At 26.1% G+C, this 17656-nt stretch overlaps 1 protein-coding gene across 2 annotated transcripts in view; it reads right to left on the bottom strand.

Moving 5' to 3' along the window:
- The window catches only part of LOC147806877 (cofilin/actin-depolymerizing factor homolog), a 35566-nt gene extending 18611 nt beyond the window's left edge, over nt 1-16955 (bottom strand). Inside the window, exons 1-3 of one of the 2 annotated variants that reach the window (XR_015435332.1) lie at nt 16937-16955; nt 14434-14536; nt 12384-12482 (exon numbers count right to left, since the gene is read on the bottom strand). The gene's annotated coding sequence lies outside the window, so the exon portion shown is untranslated. Of the gene's footprint in view, nt 1-12383; nt 12483-14433; nt 14537-16462; nt 16679-16936 lie in introns of those variants that run through there. The other variant, XM_087167372.1, reaches the window with a different exon arrangement.
- Nucleotides 16956-17656: the final 701 nt, after the last annotated feature.

The following is a 17656-nucleotide window of genomic DNA, read 5'->3' on the forward strand; positions in this document are numbered from 1 at the left end:
ATGAATAAACATAGATTGTACAGAAACAGTAAAAAAATACAAGGAAGAGGCTTCTTTTCAGACTTTATAAGTCCAGTTGTAGAAGAAAAATCTAAAGAATTTGTGAGAGAAAAATTGAATGAAATATTTTCCAAAAATAAGAAACTTGGTGCTGGATTGAAAATTTTTATTCCTAAATAAATGGATAAAATTTACGATTTGAAAGACACTAGTTATTATTATAATAACGACGTTGAAAGTTTTGAATATAGGGAAATAAAAAGTGAAAATAGAGATAGAAATAATCTTCATGAAAATGCTACATTTAATTTCCTTATCAATGATACAAATGTTAATATTTTATATTCTGCAGGATATCTGCAACAAGAATTAAAAATTGTAAAAGGAGATGGGGGTGCAATAAGTAATGAAAATGTTACCCTAGTGAATGGAGGAGGTCTCGTAAATTCAAACACGTTGACTATAGGAAATACTGAAGTTCAATCCACTATAAATTATAAAGCCATTATGAATCAAGTATTAGGGATGATACACTTCACCCCTGATTACTCAACATCAGAAGCTACCAACATGTTCTTTTATGTAGATACAGCTGATTCTGCAGATAGAAAGGATTTGAAATACAATGGAACTCTGGTAGACACTACCAAAATAACAGATTTTTTTCAAAACCTTAAACTAAATGAAAGTTTTAATGAAGGATTTTCAAAAAGATGCAAATTTACTAAAAATAGTCAAACCGTAAAAATATGGATTCCTTTAAAATATATATTTGATTTCCTTAACGAATATAAAAAAGTAATGACAGGTTTCCAAGTTAAAATAGAAATTCAAAGAAATGAAAGTAAAAACATGCTGTATACAGATATTCAAAATCCAGATTTTAAGGTCTTTGTTGAAGATTTATCACTTTGGTTACCTTATGTTAGATTTAAAAATTCAGCATCTGTAACATTCAATGAATTAAAATTATCAAATACTCCTATAGAAATAAATTGGGATCATTATAACATTATCAAATCAAATGTATTTTATAAAAATACCAGTGGGTCTCATTCTATTCCGGCTACATCTGATGAAGTTTTGAGTTTATATGTCATTCCTGAATATGATGAAAGAAATGAAAACATGAATCAAAATAACATGATGTTTGATCACTTGGATATGATAGAACGTTGGTTAATGATTAATAACATTAAAGTTCCCACAGTAAGTTATATGATGGACTTTAATAAAAATGATTATAATCGATTATATTATGCTCTTTTAGAATCAGGAATGAATAATATAAATTCTGAAACAGGTTGTATGATAAACTATTCAAATTTCAGTAAGTATCCTATAATTCGTTTTAACTTGACAAACCATGAAAATTATACCAACTTAAGTAATTTAATGATTGAATTCAATTGGAGATTGAGAAATAATACTACTAAAAATTATGTTTTTTACTTTATTTTGAAAGAAAGAAACAAATGCTCCTTGAATATGTCAACTCAAGATATAAAAATTATTAAAACTCTGAAAACTGAATCACAATAAATGGCTGCTTATTATCCACTTTACGATGATGAAATAAAAGAAGGACCTTTAGGACCACCAGGTGTAGGATTTAAATTAACGAATGATGGTAATTATGATATGGAAAGTAAACTTATAAAAAATGTTTTACATCCTCAAGAAGATAATGATTCTTCAACTAAAAAATATGTAGATGATTTAAAAAATAAGTGTTTGATTCGTAATAACGGTTATTTTAATGCTAAACATAAATGTATTAGAAATATAGCAATTCCTCTAGAGGGCAATGATGCTTCAACTAAAAAATATGTTGATGAATTAAAAGACAAAAGTTTAATACACAATGAAAATAATTTTGATGCTAAAAATAAAATCATATCAAATGTAAAAGAACCTGAAAAAGAAGGCGATGCTGTTACCAAAAAACATCTTGATTATTATTGTATACTGTGGGATAAAATGAATAGAAGTTATTATGCTCACAACCAAAGAATATCGAGTGTAAAATGGCCCACAAATTATACCGACGTTGCTAATAAATATTACGTTGATAATAAAACTTTTTGCGCAACCACAGATAGACTTGTTCAGTTTACAGGTGTGGGTTACAAGACTTTTGAATTCACAGAACTACTTCAAAACTTTTAGATTCAAACTTAAAATTATCACAAAACATGTATATGAAAATTAAAATTTTTTTAGCCTGTGATAAAGTAGGGGAAAAGCCTAAAATACGTTTAGAAAAAGTGAAAGAAGTACTTCTTGATAAAGAGATAAATGTTAATGAAGATGCAATAACTATGTTTGCGTATGGAAAGTTAAATGAAGTTTTGACATTATCAGTGCTAACAGGAGGAGGCTGTAAATTAAAGCCTTATTTACACATTGAAAAGATAAAATTTTCTTCTTAATAAATGGCAAATGAAATAAATTGGGATGACTTTTATAGAAAGAAACTTTCAGAAGATGTAATTATAAGTTTAGCAGATTATTTAAAATGGGAATATGTGTTTCAATATTCTGAATTGTCTGAAAGGTTAATAGAACAGCATGCACAACCAGATGATTGGTATATTATTTCTCAATATCAAAAACTCAATGAACCTTTTATTGAAAAACATGCCTCTGATGTAGATTGGGAAAAAATATGTAGATATCAAACCTTATCTATCTGTTTTATTGAGAGACATTTAGATAAAGTGACTTGGTATGAAATATCAAGATTCCAATGATTGGATTTAAAATTTATAGAAAAGTATTATGAAAGTTTAAATATGAATGTTGCATCTAGATATCAAAAATTATCAATGAACCTTATAAGAAGATTTCAAGATTATGTAAATTGGGATTATATTATACAATATCAAGATATTGATAAAGATTTTGTAATAGAATTTGTTTCTAAAATAGATTTCTGTCTCTTAATAAAAAATAAAAACAATATACTACCAGAAGAATTTTATAATTCAAACAAAGAAAGGATAGTTTGTATACTTCTTGCTGAAATTTGTCATAATACACGAGTATCGCTATATGAACCATTAAAAGAATAAATTATTTAAAAAAATAATATATTAAAGAAATTTTTATTTTAATAATAGTTTTTACTCGCAGTAGATTATTTTCTACTCGCAGTAAAATTTTATAGGAAATAAATGTATCCTAAAATTATAATAAGAGATTATAATGAACCTAATGAATTTCAAGATCCAAATCAACATCCTTTACTACCTATTCATACTTTTAGATTAATTATAAATGGTCCCTCGAAGTGCGGAAAATCAAATTTATTAGTTAATTTAATATATGACTATTTACACTTTGACAGACTTTACGTGTGTGCAAAAGATATATGTGAATCTAAATACGTAAAATTACAAGAAAAATATACTCAATTTGACGATGTAGAATTAGAAGATATTCAAAAATGTAAAGGCTTAAAGAATAAAAAAGAAGTTTTGAAAGAATATAAGAAATTTAAAAAAGATCAAGTTTTGTTTTCCTTCAAACTAGAGGATTTTATTACTGTTGATGACTTGGATCCTTCCTATATGAATTTAGTTGTATTTGATGATTGTATCTGTGAAAAAGATCAACATTCTATTGAAGAATTTTTTATTTGAGGAAGAAAGAAAAATGCTTCTATTATTTATTTAAGTCAGTATTATTATAAAATACCTATAACAATAAGAAGTAATAGTGACTACTTTATACCTTTTGAGATGAAACAAAAAGAAATTCGACAAATAATAAGAGAAATAGATGGTCGATTAACTAAAGAAGAATTTAATAAAATGTATAGAAAGTACATCGTAAAACCATATGATTTTTAATGTTGGATTTAGTGAATCCTGAAATGAGATATCGAGATGAAACCTTTCATCCTATATAAATGGAAGAATATCTTGAAAAAAGAATTTATATATACAGGAAATCTTATCAATTGATGAATGAATTGAGTTTATCGTTATCAGTAGGAAAGTTCTTATTTAGTGCTTCTGGCTTAATAAGTTTCGTTTTTCTACCCTTATCAGCCTTGAGTTTAACAGCTGGTGTACTTGAAATAATAGATAGATCTTTGAAAATTTCAGCTAAAAAAAGTGAATATAAACAAGCCTTTAAGTTCTATAAACAACTATTAAATTTGTTGAAATCAAACAATATGACTGAACAAGAAGTATATATGAGGGAAGTTGAATATATTCAAAATTTACAATATTTTCCTATAGAAAGATGTATAAAGAAGTCTCAATTAAATGGTTACAAGTATGTCAACAAATAATATTTACATCTAAATAAATGTGTAATAAAAAGAGTTGCAAGTGTAAAACAGGAAAGGGTGTAATTAATAAAGCTATTAACAATTTACCCTTTGAAATGCATTTACCAGGTCATAATTTTACAGGTCCTGGAACCCAATTACTACGAGGAAAAAAGAGATTGAATGATGATTTAACATATAAAGAATGGTCAAAACCTATAAATAAAGTAGATGAAGCTGCATACAGACACGATGTTTGTTATTTAAAAAACAAAGATACAAAAACCAGAAATGAAGTATGTGATACAAATATGATAAATGAGTTAGATGCAATTCCAAATCCTACCATTTGTGAAAGAATAGAAAGAGGAATTGTTAAATCTATTATCAAAGCTAAAAGAACATTCGGTATGGGAGCTATATATTGTCTAAAATGTAAAAATTTTACAAATACTAAAGATGCTCATGAAGTAACTTCTAAAAATGGAAGAGAGGTTATCGAGAGCTTATCACCCTACATTTACAGAAGAAATTTTTATAATATCTGTAGCTTTGAAAACAGATCCTATAACTTACAGAGGGAAAGATTTAAATGGAAAAGAAATAAAAGGAACTTATTATGAAAAAGAATTGGTTAAATATACTGAAGAAATATTTAAAATTGAAAAAATAATAAGAAAGAAAGGTAATAAAGAGTTAGTCAAATAGTTGGATAAATAAAAGTGATATAGTCTAAGTTGGAAGAACTAAGTTGATCGTCTAATCTAATTTCGGAATTAATTTGTTTATATCATTTTTAAATCTCTCCATATCATAATCTTTTAATTTTAAATGATTAAATTTAGTTTCTATATAAGAAATATTTTCTTTTACTCTGTTAAATAAATTAATAGCATTCGGATTATATTGAATTTCATGAGCTATTTTTAAATTAGGATATCTAAATTTTAAATCTCGTATAGTTTTATTATATAAACCTCTTTGACATCTAATAACATAATAATGATAATCAGAATCATTTTTATTATTTTCTATTATTGTAAACATGTTTAATTTTCTAGGTTGAGATGTTTTATGTGCTACGTCTTCTTTATATTTTTCATTTTTATTTTTAAGTCATTCATTTTAATTTTTATTATATCTAATTTCTTTTGAAGTTTATCATTATCATTTTTATATTTTTCATTAAATTCATTAGCATAATAATTAATTACAACATCGTTTACTTTTTTAGAAAATTCAGGTGAAATCCAACAAGCTATATTTGTAATTAAATCCTTAGAAACATAAGTCCCATTATATTTTAATTCAGTTGCATTTCTACCTTTAATTTCATAAAATAATGAATTTTCTAGAGGGCCCGAATTCGGGCCTTCTAGGATTTTAGCTAAATATAAAATTAACTCTTTAGATTCTTTATTTTCTAACCACTTTTTAAATCTTTTACCTCCTGATTTACATAGCTTAGAAGCATTGAAATATCCAGTATTTTTATCTATTATTAATTTAAAATCTCCAAACAATCCATAATAATAACTATCTTTAATTTGCTCATAACAAATATCTTTTAAAGAAGTCATTTTATTACAAAACATTTTTATAAATTAATCTTATTATCTATATCCATTTATAATCTCTAATTTCATATGTTATTTTTTCAATTATTAATATAAAATTTTACCAGTTTTTGTTTATTTAAATACTCTATCCAGTATTTTTAAAATCACCAAATAATAAAATTTATCTTTCTCCTAACAAATATCTTTTAAAGAAGAACCAGTAGTTTCAGTAAGAATATCCTGCATAATTTTTATAAATTCTGACGATGAAGGAGCATGGACATTGGAGGCATAACTTTGACCTGCCATTTTTTTTTCGTAACTAAAGATGTTTTCAGCAACGTGGCTTATAAAGAAGATTATTATCAGATAAAAAAATCACACCACTCTCCGGTCAGAATCCCACGAAGCGGTCAATTTTTACCGCAAAGTGGCATGAAAAAAGTTTCTTCGATTTTCATCACTCTGATAAGTTTCAAAATGTTTTAATTATTATTATGTAAATAAATGGAAAGTCATTATTGAGAAATATTTAATCAGATTAAAAGGAATAGCCTTTCAAATTTAAAAATTACATTTGATAAGGAAGAAGAAAAATATTATTATGATTCAAATGATTTTGATATTTTTTTAAAACAGAGATACACATCTAGAATTAGTTTTTTTTAAAAGTTAAAAAGAAAATTGAACTTGGTTTTTACAGTTGAAGCAGATGAAATGTTTTTAAAATTTTTAGATTATATGTATTTTAAAAAGAGTTTAAATTATAAATATTTTATGAAAAAGACATGTGAATATTATAATATTTCTAACAATATTAAGTTACGTAGTCCTAAAAATCAAAACATTTATGATGAAATTTGGAATTCGTTTTTTAAAGACTATGAGATTTAACTGCAGAAAATATTTAAAAAAACGTTTTCTAATAAATGGAAGAGAAATTTTGTTGTGATTGTAAGACTTTGAAATCAGCTGACGAATTTTACAAATTTAAAAAATATTTATTTAAAAGATGTATAAATTGTGATCTCAAAAGAAAATATACATATTATGAATGCAAATGTGGAGAAAATTATACTTATTCACATAAAGAACGGCATTTTAAAAGTAATTTTCATATAAAACGTATGAAAGAATTGGATAATAAGCATTTATAAATTTTCTTCCTTATAAATGAGTAACATGGCAAAGGAGTTCAAACACTTGAGTAATGTACTCTCAACTTTCAGTATTAAAAAACTAAGAGAATTGATAACTAAACTTAAAATTCCTGTCCTGACTGATAAGAGATTAAAATCAAATATCATTGAATCAACAGTTTCATATATCAAAAGTACAGGAAATTATAAATCTGTTTTATCAGATTATTTAGGATTAGATGCTTCTTATTATATGGAAAGCAAAACTTAAACTATTTAATAAATATCCTAAGCAAAGAAATGAATTAAAAAAAGTTTTTGATTCTTATAATTTAAAATATAAAGATGGTAAATTTATACCGAAAGCAGAAAAAAATATTTTAACTGAAACTAATTTAAATGCTTTGTATAGGCCTCAAAAAATAAAAGATAAGGTAAAAGTAGAGGTAAATCTTAACAATTTCTTTAAACCAGATTATAAAATTATTGAATTCAGAGGTCAATATATTAAAAAATATGAAGTTTATAGAAAACAATATAGAGTGGTAGGATCTAAAATTTTACCTGAACAATACTATAATATTTTAAGAAATATATTTAAAAGGGCTATTGGAAATATTATAGGAAAAGTAGATGTAATTATACATAATCCCAAATTAAATGTACCTTTTCATGATAAAATGATGTCAACTAAAACTGCTTTTAATGAATACATTGATAAATTATTCAACCAAATTGAATATAAAGAACTTGATATAACAGAGTGTATATTTGATTTTAATGTCATCGAATTACCTCACAGTGGTAGACACAAGGCTTTAAAAATGTGTTCTGAAACAGATCCAGCAAAAAAGAAAAGCATTTGTCAAATAAAAAATTATGATAATATATGTTTGGCTAGATCAATTGTAACAGTTTTAGCTATCCAAAATCCTGAACTGTTAAGTGATAAATTATGTACTGAAAAATTATCAAGCAATGATATAATTTATATTAAAAAAGGGTGTGTTTTACAAAAAACATTAGCTATAAAATTACATGATATATGCAAAATTCCTTTAGAAGTGTGCAGTTTAGAAGAAGTTAAAATATTTGAAAATTTTCTAGACATTCAGATCAATATAGTTTGCAGAGAAAATGGTAATGAAATTATATATAATGGTGATTATAAATCAACATGTATTTTTTTTATATATAAGAATAGAAATCATTTCAATGTCATTACATCAATGACAGGATTTTTAGGTAAGAATAAGTATTGTAATTATTGTAAAGTGGGCTATAAACGTTCAGATCAACATAAATGCCCTTTAAAATGTGATAGGTGTTTTGTTAAAGAATCTGATTGTGAAGGAGAGGAAATATTTTGTAAAAAATGTAACCGTAAATTTAAAGGAGAAGATTGTTTTGATAATCATAAAAAAGAATTTCCAAAGAAACCTAGTGTTTGTAAAGTTTTATGGAAATGTTTAAAATGTAAAAGAAATATTAAAAGATTTGAAAGAGACCCTGGTAAACATATATGTGGTGAATATCGTTATAATAATTGTTGGGAGTGGGTCACTAAAGGTCATGAGTGTTTCATGAAAAAAGTAAAGGAGGTGTATGTAAAGATAATTGTGCAAAAAATAAATGTATTAAAAAACAATGGTGTACGCTATGTAAATCGGATTATACAGAAAAATACTTATTTTTTTATGTTGAAACCAAGCAAGATACAGGAATTCATGAAGTGAATCTAGTTATATGTCATGATTTTCATGGAAACGAAACAGAATTTAAAAATGAAAACGATTTTTGTGAATGGTTATTTAGAGAGGAACGAATTGGATATACAGTTATAGCTCATTATGGAAAAGGATTTGATTTTCAATTTTTAGCTAAGTATTGTTTTAAAAAACATATAAAAATATCCACAATTTATCAAGGAAATAAGTTAGCATATATGAAAGCTGATGAGTATAATATAAGGTTTATTGATTCTATTAATTTTACAATGTGTGCACTCAAGAAATTTCCAAAAACATTCAATTTAAACGAACTGGCCAAGGGTTATTTTCCTCATTTATTCAACAAACAAAAGAATCAAAATTATATTGGTAAATATCCAGATAAATATTACTATGGATATAATTATATGATTGATGAAGACAGGAAAAAATTTGATAAATGGTATGATTCCATTAAACATGAAACCTTTGATTTCCAAAAGGAATTTATAAAATACTGCAGATCTGATATAGATATTTTAAGAAAAGGTTGTTTAGAATTAAGAAGATTATTCTTAGAAGCTGTGAATGTAGATCCGTTTAAATATGTAACTTTAGCTGGTCTATGTATGGCCATTTACAGAGATAAATTCTTGAAAGAAAATACAATAGCTATTGATGAAAATGTCATTCAAAAAGATCAGTACAGTAAAAAATCAATAGCTTGGTTAGATTACATATCAAAAAAGGAAAATATTAATATACGTCATGCTTTGAATGGAGGAGAGAAAAAATTCCAATTAGGTGAAAAATATTATAAGGTAGATGGATTTTATAAAAATACAGTATTTCAATTTAATGGATGTTTCTGGCATGGATGTAACAAATGTTCTACTAGAACACAAGTAAACACTGTTAATCAAATGCTTATGGAAGATTTATATAAACAAACTAAGAAGATCAATAAAAAAATAATTAAAGCAGGTTATGAATTGGTAAATATCTGGGAGTGTGATTTTGATAATAATAAGGATATGAAACAATACATGAAAAAGGAATGGAAGAGAGATTTTATAGAACCTTTAAATCCTAGAGATGCTTTTTATGGTGGAAGATGTGAACCTACCAAATTAAAATATGAAATGAAAAGTAATGAAAAAGGCAGATATATTGACGTATGTTCTTTATATCCTACTGAAAATTATTTTGATAACTATCCAAAAGGTCATCCTATCAAAGTATTTAATCCTAAAAAATACAATGAAAATTGGTATGGATTGATAAAATGTAAAGTACTTCCACCCAGAAAATTATATCATCCAGTATTACCTTATAAAGCAGAAAAATTAATATTTTCACTATGCAGAATTTTCTCTGAAACAATAAAATGCAATCATTTCAAAACAACTTTAGAAAAGAAGAAATGCGAAATGTGTCATGAAATAAGAAATTCGGAATGTAAACACGATGATTGTGATTGATGCATTATTGGAACTTGGGCTACCGATGAGATCAGATTAGCTGTTAAAAAAGGATATAAAATATTGAATATTTATGAAGTGTGGAATTTCAAAAATAAATCGAATAAACTATTTAGAAAATATGTCAAGATGTTTTTAAAAATAAAATTAGAAACTTGTGATAAGTGGAAAAATAATTTCAAAAATGAAGAAGAGTATAGAAAAGTAGTTAAGGAAAAATTAAATATTAAATTAGATAAAATTGAAGAAAATCCAGGTTTGAGATTCATAGCTAAAATATGTTTAAATTCTTTATGGGTTAAGTTTGGCCAAAGAAATAATATGAAGCAAACTGAATATGTGATGGAAATTGAAGATTTTTATAGAATTATTCTAAATGATACTATTAAGGATTTGAATATGAATTTTTTAAACAACGATTGTGTGGAAATGAGTTATAAAATGAAAGATAAATTTGAAAAAAATAACTTCAATACTAATGTATATATAGCTGCTTTTACAACTAGTTCTGCCAGAATTAGATTATATGAAATGTTAGATAAATTAGGAGATAAAGTACTTTATTATGATACAGATAGTGTAGTATATATAGACGACGGTACCAATAAAATTGAAACGGGATGCATGTTAGGAGAATGGACTGATGAATTGGGAAATGATAAATATATTACATCTTGGATAGCTGGAGCCTTTAAAGATTATGGGTATAAGTTAAATGATAAATCTGTACATGGAAAAGTAAAAGAATTTAAAATGTCTTATCAGAGTGAAACCATATTAGACTTTGATAATAGGACTAAAATAATAACAGGTGAAACAGATTGTTTAGATGTAGAAATCAATCAGTTTAAAATCGAAAAAAATAGAAATATTTCAAGTATTAAAACAAATAAACGTTATACCTTTGGATACGATAAACGTAGACTTTTAGATAATTATGATACTGTGCCTTTTGGCTTTTAAAAAATGTTTCTTAATAAATGGATAAGATTACAGTCATCCTAAACATTCAGGGATTTATTTTTCCCAATCGTAAGATTGTAAGAGAGATAGGATGGGTTCATTTAAATTTACCAATCGGTGAATATATTGGCGTATTTACACCCAATTGTGAATTGAATGATCAAGAATTGAAGATTGTACGTAAATGCACTTCAGAAGTACACGGATTAAGATTTAATAGAAATAAGAATAGTTTATGGATAAATCATCAAGACGTAAAAAATTATATAAATAACCTATATCAACTATATGGTGGTACATTTGCTTATAAAGGAGGTATTTTAGAAAAAGAGATATTAGATGAATTGAATATACCATCTATTGACATTGATGTACCTAAATGTACTAAAATTTTAGGACCTGGATGTTCGTCATACAAGTGTATGTATTACAGAAATTATATTGCAAAAAATGTTTCTAAATAAATGGAAGAATTCAATGACCTCAAACGATTTCCTGAAACATACAAATTAAATGAACTCGAGATAGGTAAATATAATTTAATATCGCTGAGAAAAATAAATACAAAATACGGTGACTCTATTGTAGCTAGATTAGAAGTAGACAATGATGAGAAAGATTTTTATCTCTCGAAATGTCAAGGGGAATTATCTGATAAAGCTATAAGAAAAATTAATAGTGGAAAATATATTTTTGATTTTAAAGGTAAAAATAAATATTACGATTATGATTTGCATGTAAAATAAAAAACGATATTTTAAATTTTATTAATAAGGGATTATTACAAAAGTCATAAAAAAATGAGGGATTATTACTATAAAAATAAGAATTTTGATTACTAAAGTCATATAAAATACAGGATTATTAATAAAATAAAAATTATTAATATAAAAAATAAGAATTTTTAAATATGCTGATTTTGTTTAATATTTCATATAAAAATGCAAAATATAGGTATATTTTAAGTTTTCTTAATATAAAAATAGGAAATTAATAGTAGTAAATGAGGAAGGGGCAAAGTGTCCTGTAGCCCCCCCCCCCCCATATACTACTCATCAATACAACTGAAAATATTATTTTAATCTGCCTTTATTTTCTTCCAGTTTCTAAAAAAATTCTGTTCAATTCAATTTAAGAACTTAATGCACTTATTACATTTCAAAATGCATTTATATTACATTATAAATAAATATATAATATCACATTAAAAACAAGTATGAAAATGTTCAATTTTCTAAGGATTAAATTACCCTATTTTTTGTGTTCAATTCCTCAAATCTGCATTCTCAAGTTCTTCTAATGCTTTACCAAGACTATTCTGTCAGTTTCCTTTCCGAAATATCAAACCACTAAAAAAAGTGACATTTTATGATCATTCATTTTAGCAAAGGGAGATCTTAAAGCAAAACTGTTATGTTTTCTAAAATTTACAAAATAGAGAAAATAGAAAATAGCTTTGATAATATTTCATCAGAATTTTGTAATATCCAAACAGCTCTTAAAAATATTTTTCTGCCTTTAGAAGATAAATCAGCGAAACTCGCTATTCTTTTCAGGAATATATATCAAGTTTGCACTTCAGGGATCTCAAACAACATATTTTCAGTTTAAACTTTTCTTCTCAATTTCTAATTTAAATCTGTTGATAGTGCTGCAAATGTAAAAAAAACATGAAATCACACAGTTAAATTGAACCCATAAATTAAGTAAATTCTTTTTTTGGTATGAAAAATCAAATTTCATCTAAAAGTTCCTCAAATTTGAGAAGAAACTGTATACAACGTAAAAAGTTTGTCCTATTGAGATTCTATTTCCTGTAACAACTCAGAGAACTTGTGATTTTTTAAAGCACATTCAGATATAAATTTTAAGAATTCTAGTTAAAATAGACAAAAGATCATAAAATAAATGCATATTAACTTATGCACACAATAATGCTCGTTTCTGAATCTACCTTTGTTGTCAGTCTTAGAGATTTTTTAAAAACGTTTTGCAGTAAATGTAAGCAAATAAAGTAATTTATAGTATACTTGTTGTGTACCACCATTACATCTGAAAACCTAGTGCCACGAGTGTCGTAGGTTTGCCATCTTTGCTTTATAGTGACCAGATTATAGAATGACAACAAGTAGTCATCACAAAAGATCATACATAAGTAATTTTGTGATGTTACATTTCAATGACTTAATTTGTAAATTTATCCACAAAACACAACCAAAATAGAGAATTAAAATTTTATGGAAAAAATATACATGGCAGTGATATATTATTAAATTATAAAAGTTTATTAAAAAAAAGAATAATTAAAAAGATAATACATAAATTTAGTTCAACATCATAGTCTTTCATTCTCAGATGTAAGGAAAAGTGGGGAAAGATCGTTTAGCTAAGATTTAAAGGGTGTTGGAGTTGATCTGCTCAACATAGAAGCTGTCAGATATCCCTTGTTTAGTTTTGTACAAGACAACAGTCATGAAAAGTCACACATATATAACTTTTGTTATAAATTATTTTTTTCTAGAAAAAGTCAAATCACCCCATTAATAAGACCAGGAATAAATGCTAACTCTATGGGAAATTTAGAAAAGCTAGAATTTCAATGAAAAAGTAGCAGACATTTCCATTTTATAAGGAAATTTACTGAAATTATGCAGGCAATTTACATGTGATGTAGTCAAGACTGTACTCAAGGGAGGGGGACAAAACATCTAGGGGTCTGACCAAAATTCATTACGAAAACTATAGCATTTTTTTAAAAGAAAATTGCAGAGAATTTTTTATATCAAAGCATAAACTACAATTCTGCTGTCTTCAAAAACTACACAAAATATGAAAATAGAAGCAATAAACTTTGTTCCATGAAACTTTTGTTCAATCTTGAATGCAGTTATTTTCTTCCTTCAATGTTTTCTAGCTTTCATGGTCTCAGCCTAGGGAAAGATTGGGTGTTACCCTGTCTAACCCCCAAGAGTAAAGGTTCTACTGAAGAGTGATACTAATGAACCTTATTGTTTGTTATGAATTGTTAGTAATTACGTTTATTAAGCTGTACTAAAAATAATTGTAATAACGCTAGATTTAAAAACAAAAGAACATTAAAGTTGATACAGAAAAACAAGTTTATCTATACAGATGCATTGAATTAATCACCAACAATATGATAGGTGCATCTATTTGACAAGTGACGTGTAATTCAGAGTTTGCCCACTGAAAAACAAAATTAATTTTGACACAGTCAAGGTACCCAGTTTCCCCCCTACTCTCCCGTTATAATATTTAAAATAATAAGGGAATTAATACCTTTGATAACTGGATTAGAATGAACAATTATGTTGTTTTCTTTTCTTCTTTCATTTAGCTTAAACAAAGTTTTCCAAAAATCACACAAAGCTTCAGAATAAGTCTGTAAAAAATTCATACTAACAATTTAATAACAATTCAGTAAAAGAATATATTAGCATAAAGACTATGGAGAATGCACAAAAAGAAGACTGTGAATAATTGTGTAATCTGGTGAACAGATTTTCACATACTAAGGTGCAATATTAATTGGTTTGAGAATATTGATATAGTATCAAATCAAGCATATTAGCATAAAAAAGTATCATTGCCACAAATACTATAAAACAAAATTGGAACATAAGATTTCGTAAAGATATTCGTAAAAATTTTCTAGGAAGTTAGTTACAAATTCCTGTAGAAATTATTGATGACACACTTTAAAATTAATTTTTTTTATTATTGAAAAATGGCTGGCAAGTTTTAACTTAGAACAAATTGGCATATTATTAAAACAGTTATTAATGAAACAATTTAATGATTAAAAATATTAATGAACTTTAAAGTAAAAAAAAAAACAATTTGACTTTGTGGGATGTCTTACAATAAATTTTTTAACTCTAGGAAATTTTAGGTGATTTTTATTTTACTTTTTAAAATACAAACTATAATTTTTAGCAAATAATTGTGATTTCTTTCGCTTTTATTCATCATGACATTTTTATTCATCACTCATACTACAAAATTGCTAATCTAGAAGAAACAGTGTTGGGAGTTGTATAAAATGTGTGCATGGATCCACACATTAATGCACTTAGATAAGAAAAAAAAAAGACTTAATACCTAATTCCTGAAAGCTAGTAGTCTCAGAAAATATAATGCAGTTTTTTAGGCAATTGCAAATAAGAAAAACATTTACAAAAAACAAATAAAAAACTGAATAACTTCAGATCTAATGATTAATTTTTCACACACTAATAAGGACATGGCACTGTGTGTAGCGTAAAATCTTAATATCAATTACATTATGTGGCACTGAATTTAAATGTGCTATTTAGTTTGAGGCCCCTGAAAGGTTTTCTTGGTTATTCTCAACAAGTTTTGTGCTGGATAACAAAAAGAAAGAGAGTGGGGCCACTATGATGTTCTGGTGGCTTTGTGTGTGCATAATATATGAAAAATAAAATCTTTTTAATAATAATGATATGCATTATAAATATCAAGAAAAGAAAAACTAAAAGTAAATAAATAAAATTAAAATGTTAAGTATAAGTTTTACAATTAAGTGTATGTTTCATAAGGATCGAAATAGAAAAATAAATTTAAGAAAAATTCTATATCTAATTTATCAGAAAAGAACAGTTTTCCCTGTCATATGAGACAAATTAAAGTTGCGAAAAATTGCGTCAAATACATATAATAAAAAAAAGCTACAATACCTTTTTTTCATTTCATAATATTAAAAGGGAAAAAAACTGAAACAAACACAGTTATATATTAAAAATGAAATGACATTATAGATCACACTAAGAAATAACTAATAAGTACTAAAAAGTTGAAAAAAAGTTTTATGAAAAATATTTAAAAACTTTTAAAAAAATTTTCAAAGTTCTGAGTATTTTTTATAAAAATATACTAATTTAAACACTCAAAAAAAAAATTTTGAAATAAGAAAAATATAGGTAAATAGATAAAGTAAAATAAACATTTATTTTAAAAATTATAAATAAATTTCTTAAAAATTTTGAAATAAATATTTGTGTACTACTGGCTGTGAACTATTTGTTGACATATATTGAACAAATATTGTCTTCCCTTGCATCCTATATTAAAAAGAAAATATAAAAAGTATTAAGGGTCTTTTTCCTTTCCTTTGACCTTGAGAAAGATTCGTTAAAATCAAATACATTTACAAAACATAAAAACTATACATAAATGTTATATATTTAAGAGTTGATTTTAGTAATTTAATTGTTTTTGTTGTTTTATTTATAAAGATGATTTACTTCTAAAATTAACTGTTTTTATTTCAAAATACAAAAACTCAAACCTGCATATGATGTTATCATGATATAAATAGATAAATCTCATAACTGATCAGCAATAGTTTTGGTGCAGTCTAAGGAGTTCTTAAATGAGGTCCATTCTTCTTAGTCTTTTAAAAATAGAACATTTTAATCTCAATTCTCGAAGCTTATTGAAAAAAAAAAAAATTAAATTTTTTGCCAAATTTGTATACTATTTGTTTTGATTAGGACGTTTCTGACCTTCTATTTCTGTTACATGAGTTCTTTAATTTTAAATTACATGATCAGCCTGACCTAAAGCAACTGGCTCACCCGTTGTTTAACCTCAAGGGACATTCTCACTGTTTAGGAAAAATTCGCGAATGGGAGACAGAGATTTGAAGCGTAACCTGGTAAATGAAATCTTTTAGAGGGAAAGGCTAAAACAAAACACTTGGGTATAGAAAAGTACTAAAAGAGGCAGCGAAAATATGTATTTAAAAGTTCTTCAGACTTGCCATCACAGTTTGGACCTTTTGGAGAGGGGGTTAGATGTTTCCATGACACTGGTTGGGATCATAGGTTCGCGTGCTTTTTGACAGCCCTATCGAAATAAGGTGGTTTGGAATATAGTAGAGAGATTTCGCTGACCTAAAGATTAAAGAAAATGACGTAAATTATTACGTTTTAAATAATTTTTTAATCCATTGTGCGTTCTTCTGCAAAGAAAGACAATTGGTTTTATACATAGAACACATTTGCTATGCTAAACTGTCGTGAAAATATCGTAAAACAAGTTTAGAAGAATAATATAATTTAAACAAACTACTTTTCCGGGTTTTTTCCAGTTTTTAAGCATTATTTGAATATTCCCGAACAGAAAAAAATATTTTTTATATATAGAATCCCTTAAAACATCGATAAACACGTTAAACAAATGATATAATGCAAAATAAACAAAAGAAAAAAAAATTTAAAAATTGACCACAGCCGAGGCTCGAACCCGGTCCCCCACGCTCCAATCGTAAGTCACTAGCGCCTGGTCTTAGCCGTTGGACCACGCTTATACGACGTTCGTGCTACTACATAGCTTTAATTACCCTCTCCCCGTTAGTTAAAAAAAAGACATGAGGGGTGACTGCGACCTCCCTAATCTATCTATAAATATTTACTTAAGTAGGGTGGTTTGGTTCATAGAGGCCTACTTCCATTCCGAGTTTGAAAATTATAGCTTAATA

Source organism: Parasteatoda tepidariorum, chromosome 7 (assembly GCF_982258835.1).
Source record: "Parasteatoda tepidariorum strain Cologne lab strain chromosome 7, Ptep-v5.0, whole genome shotgun sequence".
Lineage (NCBI taxonomy): Eukaryota > Metazoa > Arthropoda > Arachnida > Araneae > Theridiidae > Parasteatoda > Parasteatoda tepidariorum.